The following is a 23,583-nucleotide window of genomic DNA, read 5'->3' as shown; positions in this document are numbered from 1 at the left end:
GAAGAAAATGTTGTTAGGGAATTATTCCCAGGGAATAATTTTGCTCCCTTCAAGGCATTTAGTATTGAATTTTTCCCTTGATTCCAGTGGCTGGGATTTCACCTGTAAGAGTGTAATGATTGCAATGATTAGAATACAATGAAATTTGGGTTTAATAATTAGTACTATTAGCCTCCGGTCAGTTGCTCTGCATATTTTAAATGAGAAAAAAAAGAAAAAGCTCCTACTTTTGCATATAAGATCATGGCTTCAGACTGCAATTAATTTGTTTTGGTTTTATCTCTTCAGTATCACCTCTTTTGCCTGTGTTTTGTTTGCAATTACGAGTATAATACAGTTACAAGTATCTACATCCCCCACCCCCTGAAAAAAGAGAGAAATGAACTCTCTTTGATATCAAAATTCCTAGTGGAACTCTTTAAATCTTGGTAAGATTTTGTTTCCATGGAAGAATATGAATTGGAGATTTTCCGAGGTGCAATGATCATTTCACTCGCATGAAGAAAATGGAATCTACCCATATCATTCCTTGTGACAGTACTTCAACATTTATTTTAGGAAAATTAACAACAGAGAACCATGTCCCTGATGCAGTAACAGATGCACTACATACAAATTAGGGAAGGTTAAACGAATGTATATATGAATAAACAGTATTATCCCCTACTGTAGGAACATGGTAAATTTTATGGCATGGAAACCTAACGGGTTACCGATTCCACTAAATATTTTGGCAACAGAAGGATCCTGCCCAGCAATAAAGTAAAACAGAATGTGGTTCGTAGCTTAAGCAACTTTAACACAGTAACTGCTATATTGTATGTCGGATTTGTTTAGTTTAGTAGTAAACATCTTTATAGAAAACACCTCCTAGAATTGCTTTCAGTTTAGCTTTCCCCTGGGTTTCTCTATAAGAATAACGCTACTAAAAGGATAAATGGTATAAACCAATGTTTCCTTATTGGATTTGGACGGCAACGTGTCCTGAATTAAAGCTTTCTGTTGAATGCAACCTGCGAAATTCCCTGCTTATTTTCTTGAAGGACACGTACCCTACGTATGCATGTGAGCCTCATTCCACCTGCATTAATTCCCGTTAAAGTGTAATATCCACAACTGGAGAACTGCTGGGGGACGGCACCAGCTGCCCTTTGGGCTCAGGGTCCCGGGGGGACCTATCACCGAGAGCCTGGCGCTGTTCTCCAGCGAGCTCCTGTTGTGGTAGTCAGCACTGGGCACCAGTGCAAACCCACACGGCAGATGGATGGCCGAGAGCCTGTGAAAGACCTGCCCAAGACCACCCAGATTCCAGGCCACATTTGATCCCTGTCCCGTCCCCCCCATCTCTCTGACCTCATGGTCTTCAGCAGAGGGGGCTGGGACAGTCTGAAGCGAACATGCAGACTGGCTACACACATGCACCCCTGGCTATGGTGATCCTGAGATAAGAGTGTATACTTATGTAAACACTATCTTCTTAAATTTTTGTCCTTCTCCCGTAAATATAAAAGTTTGGAAAGGAATTGCTCCTTCGTGAGTAAAAACTATCAGCTCTGTATTTCACAAATTCACACGTACACACTACTTACAATGCGCAAATTCATTTTGGAGAGTAAAAGTGCATGGCACAGAATGGGGTGAAAATGGGCATGCTTGAAAATTACTTCACATGTTTCTTTGGCTATTCGTCATGCCATTGCATTTATTCTCCACAAACTTGTAGTCATCCTTTGTCATTCTACGCTGCTCACAGATGTCACAATTTATTTAACATTCTACACTGATTTCGACAGTGCACATACACATCTGACAATTTCAATATGAATACTGAGGAAATATAATAATGCATTTCATAGACCAATATAAAATTTAAAACAAATACTTCATTTTCATCTAATTAAAAAAAGTATTCAAGCTAAAGTGTTACTGTTATACTCACAAAGTACAGCAAAAGTGCCAAATGAAAAGTGCAGGTTGCAAAAGTAATCAAAACAGATGCAATGAATTACAGTAATTGGAGAAGGAAAAAAAGGGATTCTAAAGATAATTTAAACATATAGTTATTAGTACCATTTCTTCTTTCTGGTAATCGGATCATTTAAAATCATTGAATAGTGCTAGATTACAGTTCTTAAGAAAAACACACCACCCTCGGCAAAGTTTTTCCATCTGTTTCCAGCTTCTGGTCTTTTCGGTGCCAATTTCTAATACTTCGTATCTCCAACTCCAGTCATTATTCAGTAGCACCACTAATATAGCCAGTGATAAAACTGATTAGAAAAAGTGGGCAGGGTTGGTAAATACATTAGGAGTGAATGAGGGAAGCCACGGGAAACCAAGTTGCTTTTGTTATACATGCCATGGAAGCTAGGACCATCCACCAGGGAGGATCTTAGCTAGCCAGCTCACACTAATGCAGCACTAGTGGCTAATGGACAGGGAACAGGATTAAATCCATATGGTAATAGCACTGAAAAGGGAAAAGAGGGAGTAATAAGAAAAGAAAAATCATAAAAAGGAACAGTCATGTCCTCTCAAACTATTTTAAACTTCAATCCATCTTCTGATGAAGTAGACCGATTTGCCATTGTTTTTTCTGAGAGTAGCACTGGCCTCGCTATTGACGTCTGGAATATTTACAATATATTACATAACCCTCCATAATGTGCTCCCAGAAAAAGTGACTAACCCCCAAAAAAACTCAAGCCCCCAAAAAATCCACTAAAGGAAGGGCTTCTGTCAGTGCCTAGCATACAAAATCCATCTCAGTTCTTATGTTATCTAAAAGGCAATGGTCAGGGGCCTTGGTCCAGCAGCTGAGCTCTCCTTTCCATTCCTCCTTTCAACAACAAATGCTTAGGATACCATCACATCTATGGAGGCTCCTGCTAAGTGAAAAGAAATACTAACAGAACCCTCGCCATGGCACTTCTGTGGTCACTTAAGTGCTCACTCAGGCTTAATGCTCCAATACTTTCCAATATAATTAATGTTAATCAAGAAAATTCCTCTGGCTGGCTGAACATGACTACTACTAAGCTTAAAAGTTTAATAAATATAGAATTATTGGTAGGACCAAGACAGTTCAGACTCCTCCTCTTCTCCTCCTTGGTCAAAAACTTAATTTTCCCATTTTCTCAGAAATTGTGATCTGCCAGAATAGAGTTGTAGTGCATGGAATTTACAGGGTAATTTCTAAAGTGATTTCAAAATGTAAGGAAGGAGAAGTGCATTTTCAGTGTATTCCCAGTGAGCACAAAAGCTACTATTTACAACAACACTGAAGACTGGAAGTGCCTGATATTTTATTTCCACAGCCCAGTAAAATACCTGAGTGCCACCAACAAACAATTAGGACCTTGAATCGGCTGCTCTACCTTAGGAAAATTCGGAGGTGCAGCATTTATGACTACAGTTTCACATCATCACCCTGAAAACCCACAGATAATCTTGTACTATTTCTAAAGGGAGTGACGTAATGGCATTAAAAGGAACAAGGGCATGCCTTTTCCGGTAACATTGCATAAAATGTAATATTGAAACAGAGGGGACAGGAACAGGAGACACTTCTGCTGGGATGGAGGAGCACTGCTGCTTTGAGTTATGAAGAGCTCTCTTTTCAGCCAAGGGTTTTTGCTGAGCTCACTGTTGCTCCCACATAACTAATCCCCTCTCCTGACAGAATGACAGACAGTAAGGTCTTCTTTTTTAATGCAGCTGCCAAAAACCTGATGGGTCACTTCCCCTAAAGGCTTGAGAAGGGAAGGGACAAAGAGAACTCTTAGTCCTGGGCAGGGAAGCACCTTATGCCACTGAAATAGTGGCACACAGCCCCATGGTTCTTCTCTTCCCCTAGGACTAGGAGCCTGCTTGTGCTGTTAAGCCCCACAGATGTCTGAAAAAGCCCTTGTGGCTCACATAAGAGAACCACAAAGTCAAAGTAGAAAAACAAGCCCCGAATGAAATATCTGAATCTCAATTATTCCACAACTCAAAAACATTTGGAGTCAGGACTTTGATTCACACCTGCCCATACTGAAGAAGCCATGTGAAACATCTTGTATCAAGGGGATGGCAAGTTTACTGGACAGAAATCTGCTTTTGGCTCAGAGGTTTATAATGACTGACATAGTGAAATGCACACACTAGTCATTAAGTAAGCATAAAGAATCCAAAACTTCAAGCAATGATTGGAGATCACAGAACAAGTGTGACAGGACACCTAAAAGTTGGAAGCATCAGGGACTTGTTACACGGTTGAATATTGGTACTGATTTATGACTATCAGATAACAAAGCTGCTAGCTCCAAACATTATGCAGATTGGGAAAGCTCTTATTTTGGGAAGGTTGATGCAGAAAGAGCAGCAGGTTATGCACAGTGTTGCCTTCCTGACCTGAAGCTGTACCTCTGGCCAGGGTACAGAAGCACGTGGCTACCTCCACTGATACGGCTGGACTCTGAGATGTACCAGGGACGATAAATCTATGGCTTCTATAAATACACTCACCACTCTGTTCTCCTGTCCTGTCCTGCCCAGTCTATTTTACTGCTAAATCTTTCCCTTTTTACTCTCTTAAAGAGTGCCCAGTTTGGCACACCCTGAGAAAGGCGTCCTTGCTTTGCTTTTCTGATAAAAAGGCAAGTGAAAACCAACACTTCCATCTGATTCTCAGACACAGAGACAGTGTTAAATCTTCCTCAGCTGAAACTCACACTTCCTATACTGCCATCATACCCACCATATTCTGAGACCTCCTGCCAAAATGCAACTCTGACTCACAAGACCAGAACATAAATATTTCTGTTCTTTTTATTTTCACACTTAAAATGTTTTGCTTTGTTGTTTTTTTTCTTTTTATTTTTTTTCTTCTTTCTAGATACAGTTCCATGGCCTGTTAAAGAAGCAAAAGTTTGATCTATCACACTAAAAACATCACCACTTGTGCTAGATTTATGAGTAGCCTATTCAGCCATTCTGTGGGAACAGAGAACTGCAGGAAAGGACACTCTCCCTCCCCAGACTGCTGTATTTGGAGAGGTTCCTTGGATGGCTATCAGCTGCTCCCCCTTTGGAGAATGGTGTCAGCAGTTGCGACACCAAATTCTGTAACAAGATCTGGTGCAGCTACACTTTTGCTTGAAATAAGCTTTTTGAGTATCAGAAAAATTTGTATTAAGCAGCACGAACACCACACATGCTAAAAACTGAGTTATGACCCTGAAGTGAGCTCTCTGCTTTTGTGACGAGACTGCATTGACTATTCAAGCTAACTATTTAAAATTCACTCTGGTATCTCTACACAACACTAAAAACTATAGCACAGATGTGTACTCCGGTCTTCACAGAGATCAAGCTCTTCCTTACAGGTAAACCTCCTCAACAGAAACCAATTTTTTTGCACCTGTGAGTAAATAACTATTTAAAATAATTTTTAAAAGCCCTTAGATTATACATGTAATCTGCTTGCTTTATACAGGAAGGACTCCCAAATGAAGTAAACAAGGGACATCAGTCTTCCTTGCTGTTGAAGGCAGCCCAGAAAATCTGAAAAAAACCCCATGGTAGGGACTTGCATGATTTACTCAGCAATAAACATTTTTTTTTTTTTTTAATTATGACACAGGGAAAACTAAGCACACCAGGCAAGATTTTCCATCACCCTTCAGGTTACGTTACTGTAACGCTGGGAACAAGTGAGTTACTCCTAAGCTATGTTGCTGTGATTGATGAGCTCAGCATCAGGTGCTTATAAAGTAAAGACATCTATGCTCTCCAATTAAAATAAGAGAATGTAGTAGTATTAAGATTTAAATAATAAAACAACAAACCACCCTTGTTTCAACAGTATGCAACACATACTTTAGCAGGTGAGCACATTTTAAATATTAAGTGGTGACATACTCACTAACAAATAAAGCGAACAAAATTAGACCATTACAGAACCACAGACTCACAGCATGGCTGAGATTGGAAGCTACTTCTGGAGGTCATCTGGCCCAACCCGCTGCTCAAGCAGGTCCACCTAGAGCAGGTTGCCCAGGAGTAATCTAGATGGCCGTTGAAGATCTTCATTAACAGCTTAATAGATGTTACACTGTTTTATTCTGTAACACATGTATAGCATTTTGCTAACTGACAGAAAAGAGGAAAATTATCTCTGAACCTCCTAAGGAAGTACTTGCTTATTATAATTATCACTGTTTGGGTGGTTATCTTAAATTATACCTCTGAATGAATATTGGAATCTGCAAAACTGTCTAAAACAGAATGACAAAGTTTATCCAACAGACAACTTGGATACTGCTGCTCATTTTTAAACCACATCTCAACTGAGCAAATTGACTATTCTAGAAGCGTTTGCTAACCTAGCCAAGAAATTTATAATTTGAAAAAAAAGGGAAAAAATGGTGGTAGGAAGTTGGTTGAACAAAAAAGTTCAATGCCCACTTATTTTAATAAGCAATATTTAAACAGACCTTCAAGTCCACTACAATGAGAAGCCATAATTAAAAAAAAAAAACCAAACCAAAAAACACAAGCAAAACCAAGTGTGAGTGGGGCAAGACTTCCCAGTAAAACTACAGATTAAAGACATGAATAGTCAGTATTGAACCTTTCTGTCTTGTCTGATAGTTACTTTAATACACACTGCTTAATACATGAGATGATGTGTTTTAAAACATTACTGATTTTTCTATAATCTAAACATAAAATCAAAGTCTGACCATGGAAAAGGATGTCTCTAGCTGTCATCACTCTTCATCAGCTGCAGCTCTGATGTTTATATTTCTATACGGTACTTCTTTAAATGGTCTACTCCAGCATAGGAAGGAATTACAGACACTAATGACAGCTTCCTCTGCAGGATCTGCACGTGTATAAAAGATAGACTGGAAAGGAGCTGGGGCTGAGATAAGACTGCAACCAGATTGCTCACTGCTCCACCAATGTGCTGCCGTATGTTGTACCCTCCTCTCAGAAATCGCACTGGATCTTATAAATCCTGCTGGAAGTACTTCATGCCATCATCTACGTAAAACTAGGTGATCCCTTCATGATTATTGCCTTTGAAAGTATACATGTCTAGTAAAATGTTTAATTCCTCTTGCCTGGCCTGTGAACAAATACCTATAGCAAAGCTTTTGTTTTCTGTGCCCCTGGGGTATGTGGTGTATGTGCAGACAGATGACAGTGCCTGGGCGGTGAAAGAGCAAAGAATGAAGACCATTTCCTGAATGCACTATTTTTGTTAAGACATGTATTTATAGTTGTCTGAAGACTGAGTTGAATCACAAATTATTTAATGTATGCAGGACTTCATGACATGGAGCTGCAGTACCGTCTCCCGAGATTAATAGTGGGGCACAGACCTGTTTCTCAGCATGGATGCTGCAGTTGCTCTGAGAAAGAAAATATCTCCTTTTCCCAAGCCTTTGCATTTCAATGCTGTCTTGTCCCAGTTACACTCAAATGTGTTAGGCACGTAATAAGAAATATGGAGTTGTTGAAACTTTTATTTTGAGATGGGCAGGATGGCAATTTGAAGTCAGGTTTAAAATAGAAAGCACGATGATTCCTTCAGTGTGGAAGCATTCCTCTGACTGTAACAGAGATCGCTGTTATGTGAACAAACCTTACTGCTAAAGAGCCAAATTATGCCATTGGTTTAAAGCAGACTCCCCAGCGAGATCAGTGGAGAGGTCTGCTTAAAAGCCACTGGTACAACACGGCAAAGATATTTAACAGAATGAATTTCCCATCTCAGCAGCAAATCCCCTAACAGGGTGTTTCTGGAAAGGTACCGGTAGTTTGAAATCAATGAGGTGGAGTGCGGAGGAAGAAGGGGAAGATGCTCGGGAAGCAAGTTGCTTCCAAGCAGCGGTGCAATCGCCTTCCAGCTGTGCAGTGGCGCTGCCAGCCTCACCGTCCTCGCGCCCGGACAGGAGATCGTTTGCAAGTGGTGGTCTGTGGTAGCTGTTGAGTATAGATACAGTGGCTGTGGTTTGAATAAAAAGAAACAGCACTGTGCCGGATCATTTGCTGTTTTGAAAATAAAATTTGTGGTTTGAAGTGACTCCAAAGTCCTGAGTACTCTAATTAGTTCTGAGGAAGATGAACTGGTAATACAGGAACAGATGAGGTGGCGATAGTAAAAAAATAGAGTCTGTTCAATAGGTCTGTAATTCATCACCTGGATGAGCACCAACTTCCAATGTGTGCAAGGCACCACACAAGGGATGAGGGAGAAGGAAGGGAGGGAGGGTGGGAGGGAGGATGAGGGTAATATCCAACACACCCAAGCTTAAGGTGGCTGCTCTCTTTCATCTGTCACTCACAGCTAATGGAGACAGACACATTTCTCTGAAGGACTGTGATGGCCACCCAGTTGAGTTTCCACTCTACACAACAACCCAGAAGCACGGAGCAGTGCCATTTAAGCAGTGTAAAATACTCTGTCCTAATTTCTTTTTCTGCCAAAGAGACGGGAAGGGAGTGAGACATAGCCTTCCACACTTTCATTAGAAACTCTGCTCTGTTCAACGTAGTCATTATGGAAAACAGAAACTAAAACACCCCACCAGTTTATTACTATGAATGCAGCTTCTGAAAAGAACTCTGGTATATTTCCTGGACTATATGCCACCCTAGACTATTGCTACAACTACACAGCACCAGTAAATCACAAAATAAGACAGGAATGTCATGGACCTTTATCTTTTTAGATACAGCAGCAATATTACTGTGTTTCACACATTATTCACCGTGACACCACATAACAGTTCCAAAATAGCAAAAAGACAAAGAAAAGGAAAAAATGTTTTGACTTGTAAAAGACATTTTCTACTTCCTAAAGTAACATTAAAAATATCTAATAAGTGTTCTTGTAGTAATTTTAAAAAGTATGTGTGGAATCAGTTTTCCAGGTTTTTTTCTGTAACAGGGATGGCTAGAAATGTGTTTTTCTAAAGAAAGCTGAGGTTACAATGGGCATCAGAGTAAAAATCATGAAACATGGCAAGACTATGTCAGTTTACAGGACTTAAACACCAATGTTGTCAACAGGAGAAAAAACAATGCAGTACCTTTACAGAAGCTGCAGAAAGGAAAATGTTAACACAGAAAGAATAAGGAAAAAAATAATCAGAATATAACAGACAAAATAAGCTGTTTGCCATGGGATGAATATATTCAAACACACAATTTGGTTCAGTTTGATTAAACAAAATGTTTTGAATTAAAATGAAATTATTTTTCTTCTTCCCATTATGTCAACTGCGGTTTGAAAAAAGAACAGAAAACAAAGCAATTTCTGGTTGAGCTGAGGTGATGTTTTGCCTTTGAAATTTTGTGGCTGGAAACAGAACTCAAAAGAAAATCTCTCTTACCATAGCTTTCTAGTCGATGGCCATGAACGAGACCTCAAAGGTAGCTTCTCTTGACCCTTATCTTAGACTCTTCAGTGCATACAGCAAAGAAAGTGTTCAGTATTCAGCCCTTACACTGTTAGAAAAGATGCCTTTTTACTTCAGGATACGGAATTTAATTTATGTCATTATTCTCAGTGTTTCTTTTACAAGATAATCTAATGATTCAGCAAGTAAGAGAATCTGTTCCACTATATGTCACAAAGAGTAATATTAGCTATTATTGTTCATGATACGTTAGGACGTTATCTTACTGAATGTACCTAATTCAACATCAGGCTGCTGCCTCTCAGGAATTCTGCAGATCTCTTCTAAAGATAACAAAATAAACATAACAAAACATAATAAAATACTTCCTAAATCAGCATCAAACCAGTAGAGCATACATCTGAGGCTTAGGCTATCTTTGGTAACTTTTTCACTTGCTTTTCATTTTATCTCTCTATCTTACAACTTGGGAGTATGAAACAATTAGCTTTCTTAAACACATAACGAAACATACAGTTTACGACAAAGCTTTTTTCAGCTTATTCCGGAAAGCAAATATGCTTCACACTATTATGGAGGCATGTGAGTGAGGGACTAGCTGAAGTGCAGATAGGTCTCTTTGCTCCATGGTTTTGAAAAAAAACCAAACACACACACACACACGAAAAAAAAACCCCAACCACCACAACATTAAATAAATTTTAAACCATACCCTGAGATGCTAGTGTAGTGATGACTGTCTGAATTTGCAGAAATTTTGGAACAGTTGCTTTGAAGTCTGAATGTGCTACATTCTCTCAATAGATGCTAACTTAAATGTTACCGATGCAAAGCAACCTTCACACTTTTTTATTTTTTTTCCATCTGGGACTTGCACAATGAGGGTCCAAGAAAAACAAGAACGGCAAGTATTCATAATCATACATAGAGCACTGACTTATCTTTTCTTTAGATGCATCTTTTTGCAAACTACCAATAGCATGCTTTTTAGTACTGCAATTATTATTATTTCTCTGTATTTTCCTCATTACTCATGTAGGTGATTTTGGATTGTGGCTTTATCATCATAACATTTTTTTGTAAAATAATCACCTTCTCTCTGTCACAGTTTGTTCACACCTGCAGGGGTTAAAACTCCCAAAAGAATGAGATTAACCCTTATTACTAGAGTTTTTAACAGAAAAGTTTCAAAATTTGAGTCCTCCTTGTGAAATCCTTGTTCACCTGTGCACCACAGTATCTAAAACATAACACAACTATAACATATTTCAGTCCCCTTCTGAGGTAGCTTTAAGTGAATTTGAAATAATCTTCTTGGGTCATATAAAGTCTTTTTGATCTACCAATAGTACTTGAAAGCTGGCTCATATCAACAAAGTCTTTTTACTTCTCAGAAGGTAGTCAAAAACTGGGGTATACAGCATGGAATACCATTGGGTTAAGATAGCTCCTGAGCAAGTATTTATTTACTTCCAGCATCTAAATAAAAGAGATATAATAACAAGGCATCCAGGAAGATGGAAGAGAAGAGAAAACACACAGGTGAAAAAAGAGAAAAACCACAAAGTTTTATTGGGTGGCAGAGGGAAATATTTTAGAAACTGTATCCAACAACCAACTACAAGGCAAATGACCAAGCGAAATCCAAACCATGACACAGCAATAACCAGATAAAATGATCTGATGGATTTCATAACAACTTTTAGCTGATGAACCGAGTAACTTCTTTGTGTTGCACCTAACATAACAGGGCTCCTGCCAGTGGTACTTCAGGCATGCCCAACATCAGGTTGTTTCTTCAGTAGAAACAACTGAGCAATGACTGGACTGACAGTGACTAACATACGTACAGACAGACCACGGGTGGGACATGCCAGTAGAACACACTAAGGAAGCCCAAATTACATTCATAATTTTCCTGGGAACTTCACAGATGGTGATCATGCAACAGGCAAGTATAAACTTTCAGATTAGTAGTCCTAAATCAATTCTATAAATACAGATTCTAGTGATGAGTGTGTACACAGACATTCACCAAATTCAGAAATACTCACTCCTCTTTAATAATTGCAATACCAAAATTTAATTTTACCCACTCAGAAGTTTCTTAAAAAAATACACTGCCTGAAATTTGTCACACATTATGATTGTGCACGTTGCCTTCAAGATAATAACAGTAATAATAATAATAATAATAGTAATAACAACAGCAAGAATAATACACCTCCACAAACAGAAAAAGGCTATCCATTTTTTGAAAATTAAGATGGGTTAGTGTTTAAGGAGAATTTTGCTAAGAACTGATTTTATTAAGATACTTTAGAGCCTATGGTATAGTACAAAAAGTATTAAAAAGGCCTCAAGAATTAAAAACTTTGAAGACCACTTATCTTTCCCCTCTTGGGATATCAGATCCACCCAGTAACAACAGATCAAGCCTTATACAAACACCACAACCTTCATGTTAAAACTGTCTGGGTTTTTTTCTGCTCATATTGGAAGGCTTCTGCAATAACCCATTCCTCTGATAGCTAATAATCTTTAAATTTATTTGTGGTTCATACCTACTTTTTCTTTGTGCCAATGCAGTCCCCTAGTTCATTCATCTCAAATGTTTACCTTCTTGATGCTATAACAGAGAATAATAATGTCTGCTCGCAGCCTTTGTTTTTCCAGACTAAGAAGCCAGGCTCTTTAAATCTCTCCATAGAAAATAACTTTTTTCTCCTGCCATTTAACCTAATACCTCTTCCAGACAAATTCAGATCTTCTTATCATGCCCTAAATGCATAACCTTGCAATTCTTACTATTAAATTCCATTCCACTGATATTACTTCACCCCGTAAGGTGATCCCATTTTCCTCCTATATTGTGATCTTTTTTTGTCATTGTTAATCTCTGCAAATTTAGAGTACCACCCCCCCGCCCCATGCGGTAGGATAGATGTTTAGAACATTCCTTAGTAGTTTCTAACATGATTTTAAGAGGTATTTATTTCTACAAAAAGAAGCGTGCGAGTGCTTACTAGAATTTTTAGCAGCACTTAAACACTTTACTTGGATTACATTCTGTGACTATTGTACTTTTGGATTCCCATTATGGGCCTACCAGTTTCTTTAGGCACTTCACACGTCCTTACAGTCTGGCTGGTTGCAACTTGAAGTTCCTCTGCAAACAAATTTTTGAAGGTTGATCTACCACAGATCTAAACCGTGCAAAATCAGTAATCAACAAATTATCTGAAAATCTGATCCTGAACATCCGGAAAACCTTCTTTGTCTGAATATTTTCTGAAATGCTCTTTTTAAAAAAAATGCTTTGAAATACACTATAGCAACTTGCCCTGTCACTAGTGCATTTCATAACCTGGTCATCCAAGACTTAATATGTATAACTTTCAAGTGATTAGCCTGTCACATGCAGCGACCAGAAACACAAAAATTAGTTCTCTCTCCAACAACATATGTGTTCTGAAAGGCAAAACCTCCCTTAAAGATTGCAGTGTGCAGATGGGGTGGCTACCACAGCTACTACTCAGAAGCAAAGGGAGCCCTGATCCCACAGGGCCAGAGCAGAAATGACAGCATCTCTTCCACAACGGAAAGAATAACTTCTTTCCTCCTCTACATTCCTGGGATTTTTCTGTGAAACTACAAATTAAGTCCCCTTGCTTTTAGGCATCAGAGTGGTATATCAGTCTTTGACTTGCTAAATGGATTCTAGATTTAATGTGGAAGGCAACTAACTTTTTTACCCAGCAAATTCCCCTCAATAGGCATATAATTAAACTTTCCAAAACCCAAAGGGAAAACAAAGACTGAAATATGAGAGCCTCATTCCTATCAATACTTTTCTTGTTAGTATTATTGTTACCCTGATGGTCGTATTTCCATAAATGCTCAAGTAAGTCTTCCGTGAAGACTGCTACGGCCCAAGCTGCCACCAAAACCTGCAACTGTGATAAAGTATTGGTTTTTCACCTGCTTTGAATCTGCCACATGACAATTGTTTCATACATTTTCATTCATCATCTGTTCTCCACTTAAAGACCCATGTGACAGTGACAGACTTTCAAAATTTAATGAATTTTCATATAGTATTATTGTTCTCTTTCCTGTTTGTGCCGAAGTGCACTTAGCAGTGATGCTGAAAAATTGCACTCTTGGAATTATGCCAGCTTTGAGTTTACAGGATATTTTTCTTTAAAGGCTCTCTAACAGATAGGTAACATGAGGGGGTTAGGCGGCTACTCTTCTTTTTGGCAAAATAATTTTGTTTGGCTTTTCACCTGGCTGATAAACCAAAATGGTTTGGAGCCAGTTAATTCTTGGGCAGGAAGAGCTGTTACAAGGACCCTTGTGCCTGTATTACAGTCATGGCATTCGTCTTTCATAACAAGCCTTCAGCACCCTTCAAGGCAGGAATGAAGAATGTTTCTTCTATTTAATCCTACCTCTGAGTTATTTTGTTGGCAGTGGCTTTGACTGATAGGAATTTGGCAGTGGTGGGAGGGGAAGAAACATATGAAGGGAGGGTCTATTTGTTCTCATTTTCCAGTCTGTCTTGACTATATTTGGTCTGCCACCTTATTCGGATGCTTGTAATTTTGTTTGTAAAACAGTGATAAATCCACAAAATGCCTCAGATATGAAGCAGCAAGAAGGCAAAAAGTATATTACAAAAATTTCTTATTTTCTTGTACAGTTTCTAAGGAAAATTTACTCATACACGGTGTTTATGGTTTGGGTTTTTTTCCCCTCTCCTTAAAATCCAGTGTCAGTGCTCTGTAAAGTTATGTACTTGACCTGGACTTTATTCCTCCTTCTGTTGTGTCACCCCCCAGAGTAATACAGTTAAAAAAAAAACAAAATAACCAGTACCAACCAAGCATAACAAACCAATCTAGGCTTTAATCTTTTCAGCTCACACAAGCAAGGGGAGGTTGTGTCTGACCAGAGCCTCAACAGAGGCCCTCAAAGGAGAAAAAGAAAGGAGATGTACATACTATCATTATGCATCCCAAAGGAGATGTTCTTTGCTCTGCAGCTTCTTCCTGCAGTTTTGACAAAACTGTTTTTTCTTTGACTCTGTTTCCTCATTAAAAAATATAAACCTGGTTTGAAGCTCCTTCCTTCAATTTCAGGGAAAAATGAATAGATTACGTAAGTAGCACACATACAACAGTCAGTTAAAAATGTCTACAGTAACTCTGACTTGGCCACAGTGGAGAATTGCTGCATGAACTTCAGATACGTAGTTTAGATTGATAAATGAGGTTCCCCCCTGTGGCCAGTGGAAATACATAGGCTCCTCCAGAAGATTCAGAACATTTTGCATGGAGCTTCTCTCCCTCTTTTTTTCCCCGTGACTGAAGAGATAACCTAAATGGCAACAGTAGCAATGCGCTTCTGTCTGTGTATGTATCACAACGGCGCTTTCCTTATCAGCCAGTTCCCACTGGTCATCACCAGTCTTGTAGGGTAGCTTTCACAAAGGACATCATGCCCTGGTGATCGAGGAGGCTCCCTCCAGAATGTCAACAAGGCAACTCCAGAAAGGCAACTGGTCTTTAATATTGCTGAAAGGAAAAGGATACCGGCCTGCCACCAGCCTGCCCCTACTACACAATATAAAACAGAAGCAAACTAGAAAGTCCCAGGCTCAATCAAGGCTTGAGGTTTATGCCTCAAGCTCAAAGGAGCCTGCAGCTTGGGGGAAGTTGGAAAGTTAAGACAAACATCTGATTAGAGTTGCAGAAAACATAAGCTGGTGCTTCATTTTAAGATCAGTATATCTCAAGCAAATAAGGGAACTTGAGGGAGACCAGCATCTTTGTAAATAGAGCCATTAATTTAGATGCTTAAATATGAATTTGAAGTGTACCATGGACACAGGGTTCCAAATCTGCTGGACTGCAAACTGCTTCAGCAGTTCTAATTCCTTTTCTAGGGCTCTGTAAGTGTGTGCAGAAGTGGGTGACATAACAGTTATGTTATTCAAACAAAATACTGCACACATGTAAATGAGCTCTGCCAGGACAGTAGGCAGACATTTGGAAATCTGGAGCTTAAAATGTAACAGCATGACTCTGTCGTTTATAAAAGGAATTTTCATTTGCTATCATTATCCATGGTTACTTGCCAACAGTCACTTGATAAAAATCTGAGGTACTAATGTATACATAGCTTGATTTAGAAAATCTAGCAAGTCATTAACCTTAAGCAATATATGCTTATCTTTGCTGGTGATGCTGTCAATGTTTAATTTCCTGTAGATCATAAATTCAATACCGAGTTGACAGTGCTGCCTGGAGTAAGTAGTGAAAAAATTCCCTTTTTAATATTTCATCCTATTGATCATTTTCTTTACTAGTGAAGCTGTCTGTAAGCCATTTGGACAGTAAGATCATTCCTGAAATTGTCAAGAGGCATATGATTCATTGCGTCTCTTTGGTCAAAATAAATGGGGGAAGGGAAGGAAATGGGTTTTCTTTTCTGTTATCCCCCTTTCTTAGATTCCTTGAGTTTTCCAGTATTTTTTTTTTATGAGCAAGTCCTACATTTTTCTGAAGGATTTATCTGTTTAGGAAATGCTTTCCTCTGAAAAATCAGCTTACTAACATAATTTCTCCTTCACTACTGGGAATTTAATGCAATATTTTTGGTTCTTTGTTTTACTCAGACTCCAAACAATCACTCCTACTCTGCATATTTTAATGGCCCCTTAGATAAACTACAAGATTATGTAAGATCTAATCCTGTTCTCAAATAATCAGATGTCTACCACCAACATGGGGAACAATCCAGACAGATGGTGCCTCAACAAAAGTCTATGAAGGTGAACAGAAGTCACTTCATTGACTCAGCCCCCAGGAGGCATGAGCTACAGCCTCCTATCAAACATGTGCTCCACTGAAATATTAGCGAACGGTCCATATGTCTAATGCTCTTGTGCGGGAGATCTTGAAATTGGCATATGGCTCAACTTGGAGAGTGGATTCAAGTTTCCCACAAAGCTATTTATGTATATCATGTAAAGTCTGGCAACTTCAGAGCAAATAGCTTCAGAGTAACTTCAGACTTTTAGACTAAGAAATGTGCATTAGTCCTCTCAAATTCATATTCAGCTGGGAACTGTATGGATACTTTTGAGTTGATATATCTGTCAACTGAAAAGAAACATCAAAGAAAAAATACTGTGCTGTGTTCAGAGACATTGGAAGTATTGTCACATTCTTACGGGGCTATGTTCATAAACCTATGAAGTTTTTATTTAGCAACATATGTAGTTTTAAAATGTATATAAAACAGCACTACTGCCGCAGTCTACTTCAGTATTCAGTACCGTACAGCAAAGATCTCACAGATATTGGAGGGGCTCTGTTATTCTAAGACTTAGCATCTCCAAGGTTCAAAGGTTGGCAGTTAAAGCAAAACTCTGTCTGGATGGCAACAGTCAGCTGTTCTCCATGGGCAAGGTAGCGCCATGTAGCTTTATTACTTACGTTCTATATTCTTTGTGTTGTGTGAAATGAAAATCTCAGTAGAAATTCATTGAGAGGAAGTTTGGATCACTTTGCCATTTGCTACAAAAGCCTACAGTCCAATTATGCTCCTGGGGAGAAAAACGTGTATTATAGGCTTCAGCAGCAGGAAAGCAATGTTTAACCAAGAGCAGTTCTTACTGCATCATCCCGGTGTGATTAGTAGTTACAAAAAATTTCAGACAGGACTGAGATTTTCACTGTAGGAGCAGAACTACTATAATGATCCAACCTAAGGATAATATGCTGCAGGGAACCCCAGATCTGCCTCCGGAGCTATGTTTATTGTGTACTCTGTCTTTGAGTAGAACCAGAGTCATCAAAAGACCTTTTTCACGTGAGCGAGCACCATACCATGACTATGTTTTGTATACAAAATAACTGGTTCTTGCAACTTCAGAGCAATCACAGGATGCCTGTTGCAAACGTTGTAACCAATGTCCTGGGTAGGTATGCACCGATCTTTTACCGGTCTGGGCACTCCGGTTCTGCAACTGGTATACATTGACTAACCGTACTGATTAGAAAATGCTGACAAGTATTATCCACGTGTGCAGCTAAGAAGAAAGAAAAACTTTAAAAGATTACATAATTTAGGGTTTTTTCCTATCAGAAGTCATAAAGCAAATGTGCAACTGATCCGCAGGAACCTGAGGATCAGACAGTCAGGAGGAAAAAAAACTTCCTTGCAAGAAGACATATTGGGAGGTCTTCAGAATGTGTTGGGTTTTTTTTTTCCTCAAAAAAAATTACTTCAACAAGAGTTATGCTTTTTTTAAAAAAAGAGAAGGATTCAGCAGTCAGTCTAAAAAGGAAGCCTAAAAACTCTTTAAGTAAAAAGGGCAAAGACAATTTATGTTATTTAGCTGCTGGAGTCAGGAAATGAGGATCATAAACCTCATTGCTGCTACAGCTGGGCAGTGGGGGAATCATCACATTTAGAAATGCTCCTTGTAAACAAGTGTATGCTTGTTTAGGCACTCCAGATCTAGGGTTGCTGCTTTCAAAGGAACAGTAGAGCAAAGGGACTATGCTCTGTGGGAACGCTCCAGCTTGGAAACGGTTGTGAAGCTGCCTGGAAATGAAGGACAGGGTATGTCAGCCAGGGAAATGTCTTTCTCTAAGGACTCTTCAATAACAAAAACCCTACCATACAGGACTGAAAAAATATTGATTGTGCAATCCCTATTCACCATTACTCCTATTCATCCACCCATGAAGATGGTGGATTGTGTGTATTGCCCTCCTCAGTGACTCGTCACAGATGGCCAGTTATGAAAGAGCTCTGTTCACCGCTGCAAGCCCACTGTCCTCTGAATCATGAATAAAAACAACAAGCTTCAAAATCCCAGAAGCTAGAGGAGATAACCTGTAGCATGACAGATCACAAGGGCAAAGATTTACTGCCACAGCAACAGAAACATGTGCAAAAAGAGTGATAAAAATTAAGGTAGGAGTGATGCTGCCCCTTGGTTTGTAAGAAAAGTCATATCCTTCATTTTTTAAACTGATTGGTTAGGATATATCTTGCTGTACAGCAATTTGTTTTGTTTGAGGGTGATTTTTTTTTTCTCCTGCTGTTTTTAAGATGGTAAAGTATGAAAAATGGAAGTTATGTAAGGAAAAGCATCTTATCATGGCTCCTACGGCATTTCCGACAAACAGATTTTGGAGCCTAAAGCAGTGCTGAAAATCTAGAAGGGCCCATCTACATCAATACAGAACAAATTAATATCTCCTGTCAAAAGCTGCAAATCCGTCATGAGCTGTAACAGATGCTTTTAGGACAGCAAACCTAGCTGACCTTAACTGAAGAAAACAGCACCCTGTCACACCCATGATATATAGTTGGTCAGGATTACAGTGTTCTCCTATTATCTGGCCATTCTGTACTTCTTTTAATCCAGCCTATGGAAAAGGTCACCAATACTCTACTGTCCTCCTTACATACAACCAGTTTGCAGATTCTGTGAATGATGCAAGCTGAAATAAGTAAACATAATAATAAACCCACGAATAGCTGTAGACAAGAGTAAACCGCTGTACTTTAACAGAATCTGTGTGCAACGTGTTCTCTGCTTGGTGACATGTGCATCCACTTCTTTTACTTGTATAATTTCCAAAACTGACACTTTTGTGTGTAAAACCCACAAGAATTCTCCTTACTTTGTAAAGAATAGCTGCCTCTTCATAAAACCGAAGCAAACTCATGGATCTCATATAATTGTTATTAATTTTTATAAGTGGTTTTGGTACATCAGCGAGTGTTTTTGGGTCACAGATTTTAAATAAATTTAATTTTAATCTTATGATTTTTTTGCTAATACAATTGTAACGTGGTTATACCTTATTTCTTTTGAAAGCATCTATTGCCAAAAGCAATTGTTTGAACTACCCACTTCTTTTATGTGTCCAGATGTTTTAGGATCAAGAAGTTATTTTAGTAATGGTCTCATCTACAAAATAATTAATCCTTTAAGAAAAAAATGTTCTGAACTAGTAGTTAAACAGCTAAACAGTCCAGAAATCATAACACACATGAGTCTCATCCAGCTATCAACAAAAATAATCTGACCCACTACTGCTTTATGCACTTCTGGTAAAACTATAACTCAGAACGTCTAGCGTTTTCTTTGCTCCATAATCACCAAGAAACAAGTGAAATAGGAACTGAATTTCATCCTGTCCAAGGGATGGCAAGTTCATCCTTTAATTAAATCAATAATTGTCTTTGTTAATTGAATTTGAAAAAAAAGGTTACTCTTCCTATGAAGAATGCTGACTCTTCATCCCACTAATGATTAAGTTTACTTAATTCAGAAAACTGTAGCCCTGTCAACCCATCAACTGATTAGCATTGATTCATGGACGCCACTGAACATAAGCTAAAAATACTATATTCAAACATTAAAACATCAGCAAAGTTTATTACTATTATTGTGATATTCAAATTTTTAAAGTCGCACAAGCTATCCAACCACCCACACCCGCCCTGCCCTATGGCTCTCTCTTTCACCATGCATGAGGCCTTAAGTATGTCTGCAGCTTACGTACAAACAGCAATAAAGATGATGTTATGGGATATGTTCCCTGGGAGTAGATACTTGTACCACTTGTATAGATTCCAGTAAGTCTGTTTTAATACTCTCCTACTCTCCAAGGTGGGCCACTGAACTGGAATGTCCCTGACAGAAATGTGGGTTTCTGTCCGTATGATTAACTATATAAATGTATTGAAATGTAAATAGTATTCTTCTGTATGGTTTGAAGAAAAGGGGGAAAGAAGAAAATCAATACATTCTGAACACTCCCTTTTAAGGCCTCTTTAGTACAAAAATAGCAGTGAAAGACAGTAAGGCTTTGAGGAGGAATGCTGCTCACTGAGCGCCATGGCTCTGGCTTGTCTAGGGGTACTGAAAAGAGACAAGATACTGCAGAAATCTTTGACAGACTCAGGGGCAAGCCAAGGTTTTTAACAGAGCAGTCAGTATCTCTATTATTATAACCTCTCAGCATGCTCCCTCTGCTTATCCATGGGCTTCAGGACTGCTGCACAGCTTCAGCTTACTCCACAAAGGCTTGTGTGAGGCAGCAATTAAGTGACTCATGGAAAAGTTCAGCAAAAGATAAAGAAGATAGAGGTTAAAAAATGAAAATCCTCAATCACTAAGAGAACACAACTTTTTCTACGTCCTCTACAAGGTCAAAACGCCATGAACTAAGTGTTTTTTTAAATGTTTGAGAAGATCTGAATTAAGTATTTATCTCTACCTTCACATTGTACTTTGCAGTGTACGTGTTTGTGGGCCTGTGGTTGTCTATGGCGAGACTACACCTGAGTAAGTACGGCACTTTGCTCGGAAGGCCAGAGCAATCGGGAGCGACGCATTTGCAGCCCATTTGCAGGAAAGAAGATGTGGCCTCTGCCTACCTGAGGCTCGTGTTTGATGGAGTTACCAAAATGCATCTTGAGAAAAGGCTATGATCTTTCAGGAACAGTGTTATTTGGAGTAACTTGGACCTGCTCTGTGAAGGGTTTTTAGATCAGGACCAATTAGTACCAGAAGACCAATGGCTACAACCTTTGTGTATTACCCAGCAGCCCTGGACCTTGTCACCCTGAGAGACCAGCACAGCCAGCTCCCAGGTCTGTGGTCAGCCAGGACAGTCAGCTAGCAGTGGGCCTTCCCAGCATCACATTGCCAAGAAACAGTCCTCCTCACCACAGATGGCAACCTTCAGGACAGCTAACTGTCTGTTTAACACCTACAGAAGGCGGCTGAGGCTGAAGCACCTGTCTCCATCACTTTGAAGCGCCTTCCTCACGGCCATGCTTGATGAACCTCAATTGTCTGGCTTATTTGTTTTAGAGGGGCTCATCTACACCTCATAGAGACATTTTTATAAGCTAAGCCTTGAACTGGAGCGCCTAGGATCTTACTGGAGCTTTTCTACATATATTTTGCAAATTTGACATTTACATATTAAAAAAAGAGCATTTTCTCTCATGAATGCAAAAGCATCACAACAGGAACACATATTGCTTCCTGCTGCTCTATGAAATCTCTCCTTAAGCACTTTAAAATACATTTGGTCTAGCCATTTAATGACAACTGTATGAAATCATTATAAAGGACTACTTTTCACAGGAGAGATTTGAAAGCAAATGAGCTCTGGATTGTACATATTTCATAAATAAACCATGTATTTTAAAAAAAATAATTCTGGCTGATACTGTTAGACAAATTTAATAAACTTTAATGGCCCTCATCTTGGCGTTACAGTGGTCTCAGTCCTAAATGAAGCTGAGTTCATAACCTGGTTTTGGTTATCTGTTGGCACAGATTTCCAGCTCCTTCTTCACATCTACTATTAGAAATTATCTTTGTCATGCACAAAGAGCTAAAGTTTGACAAAATTTAGCTTATATGATGCACCTAAGCAATCCACTCAGGAAATACTACATAAAGATATTAGAAGTTTTCTGTACATCATGCTTTTTATTTCATATCCAGCTAAATCTCAGTCCTTTTCATTAACAACAAAGAATAGAAAAAAATATTTTCTGAACTTCTCAATGTCTCACTTTGAAGACACCTCTACTTGCTGTCCTATTTGCAGCTGTAGTCCTAATTGTGATTTTGATTGTAATGTGGCCTGTAACTTCTGCAAATTGCCACGTTATGTATGCTAATTATCTGTTAAAGACACAATCGCCCTTAAGTACCTTCCCTGCATAGGTATAGAAATGATAAATCTTTCTTTTCCTTCCCCACCCCCAAGCAATTTATTTGAATCTTAAAAGCACTTTATAATTTAAAACGCTTAACCCCACTAATACAATAGAATATTCTCTTTATGGTTTATGATGAAAACCATTTCTTTGAAATATGGTGAATCCCAGTTAAAGTGGTACAAAGTACAAAGCACAACCATACAATTTTTTCCTAGATAGTATCTTAAAAAGGCATTTCTGTTCTAAGACTCACCAGTCTCCATTTCACACAGTACAAGAAATCCAAAGACTTTCTGAGCATCCTCCCTCAGCTGTCACGCAGACTGGGGTGGAATTACCTATTGTGCAGAGCAAAGTTGGTTTCACAGAGAACCAAACACAAAAACTAAAGGTTTTAACAGGGACAACTTTACCTTCCTTTCTAAGAAGGAATCTGTTGAAAAGATAGCTGGGTAGAGGACCTAGCTCCTCCATTTCCCAAAGTAAACTGGCCACTGATTTTGAAAGCACACAATGCTCTTGAGTAGCACTTCAAAATGCCATATATTATGTCTTTAAACCATAAAGCAATTTGTATTTGCAAGTTTAAAGGTCACTATGTCTAAAAAAGACAAACAACTCAAATTAGTTTTAAATACCACTGCTAAGTTTACTGCAGTTCTGTGAAGCAGTGTCTCTTTGCAAGCATTTCAGAAGTCTTCTTCCCATGCTACCCATGCTAAACCAATTAGCCACAGCAGGAGCGATGTGCATGCCTGAAAGGAAAAAAGTCCCTGAACATGGATTTCACAGTAAGGCCAGCACTACAGCAAAGTGGACAGAAAGGTGCTGAATGGATCATGCTAGATTTCTCGTACCAGTCAAATTCAAAGGTTGCTTTGCAAGACCAGAACGAGGCTGAAAATTACAAGTCTTTTTTCTTAAGCTTTCACGCTCAGTTCAAAAGCTCATTCAATCGTTTGACTTCTAAACGAGGTCCTAACTGTGGGTTTCTTTAAATGTCCTAGGCACCAGACACAGTGAAAGACAATGGAATTTGTCTGTTAAAAACCCAAACCCACTTACTGTAATGCAAAAGGTTTATCATAGACTGTGTTAAGTATACAGTGACAGCAACCATTTTTCCAAGACACTTTTCCTGTGAATCCCTACAGGAACAATAACTTCTTCAGCACTCAATGACACCTTAAACACTCGAACACCAGATTGTATCACAGAACCCTTCACATACAAACACCGTGGCATAAACCAATTAGGTAATAGCCACTAGCAGAACCGAGCTGTTTCTTGCAAGACATACCAGTAATCACTTATTCCAGTCACCTGGTAATAGATCTTGCAGAAAAAGGCAGGCAGAGAAAGAAAAGCTCTACTAAATCTCTAATGT

At 38.9% G+C, this 23,583-nt stretch overlaps 1 long non-coding RNA gene across 1 annotated transcript in view; it reads right to left on the bottom strand.

Annotated features, from left to right (window-relative positions):
* Positions 1 to 23,583, bottom strand: part of LOC121085765 — a 342,524-nt gene that overhangs the window by 285,752 nt on the left and 33,189 nt on the right. The gene's annotated exons all lie outside the window — the stretch shown is intronic.

Source organism: Falco naumanni, chromosome 3 (assembly GCF_017639655.2).
Source record: "Falco naumanni isolate bFalNau1 chromosome 3, bFalNau1.pat, whole genome shotgun sequence".
NCBI lineage: Eukaryota > Metazoa > Chordata > Aves > Falconiformes > Falconidae > Falco > Falco naumanni.
This window is presented reverse-complemented; position numbering and strand designations above follow the sequence as displayed.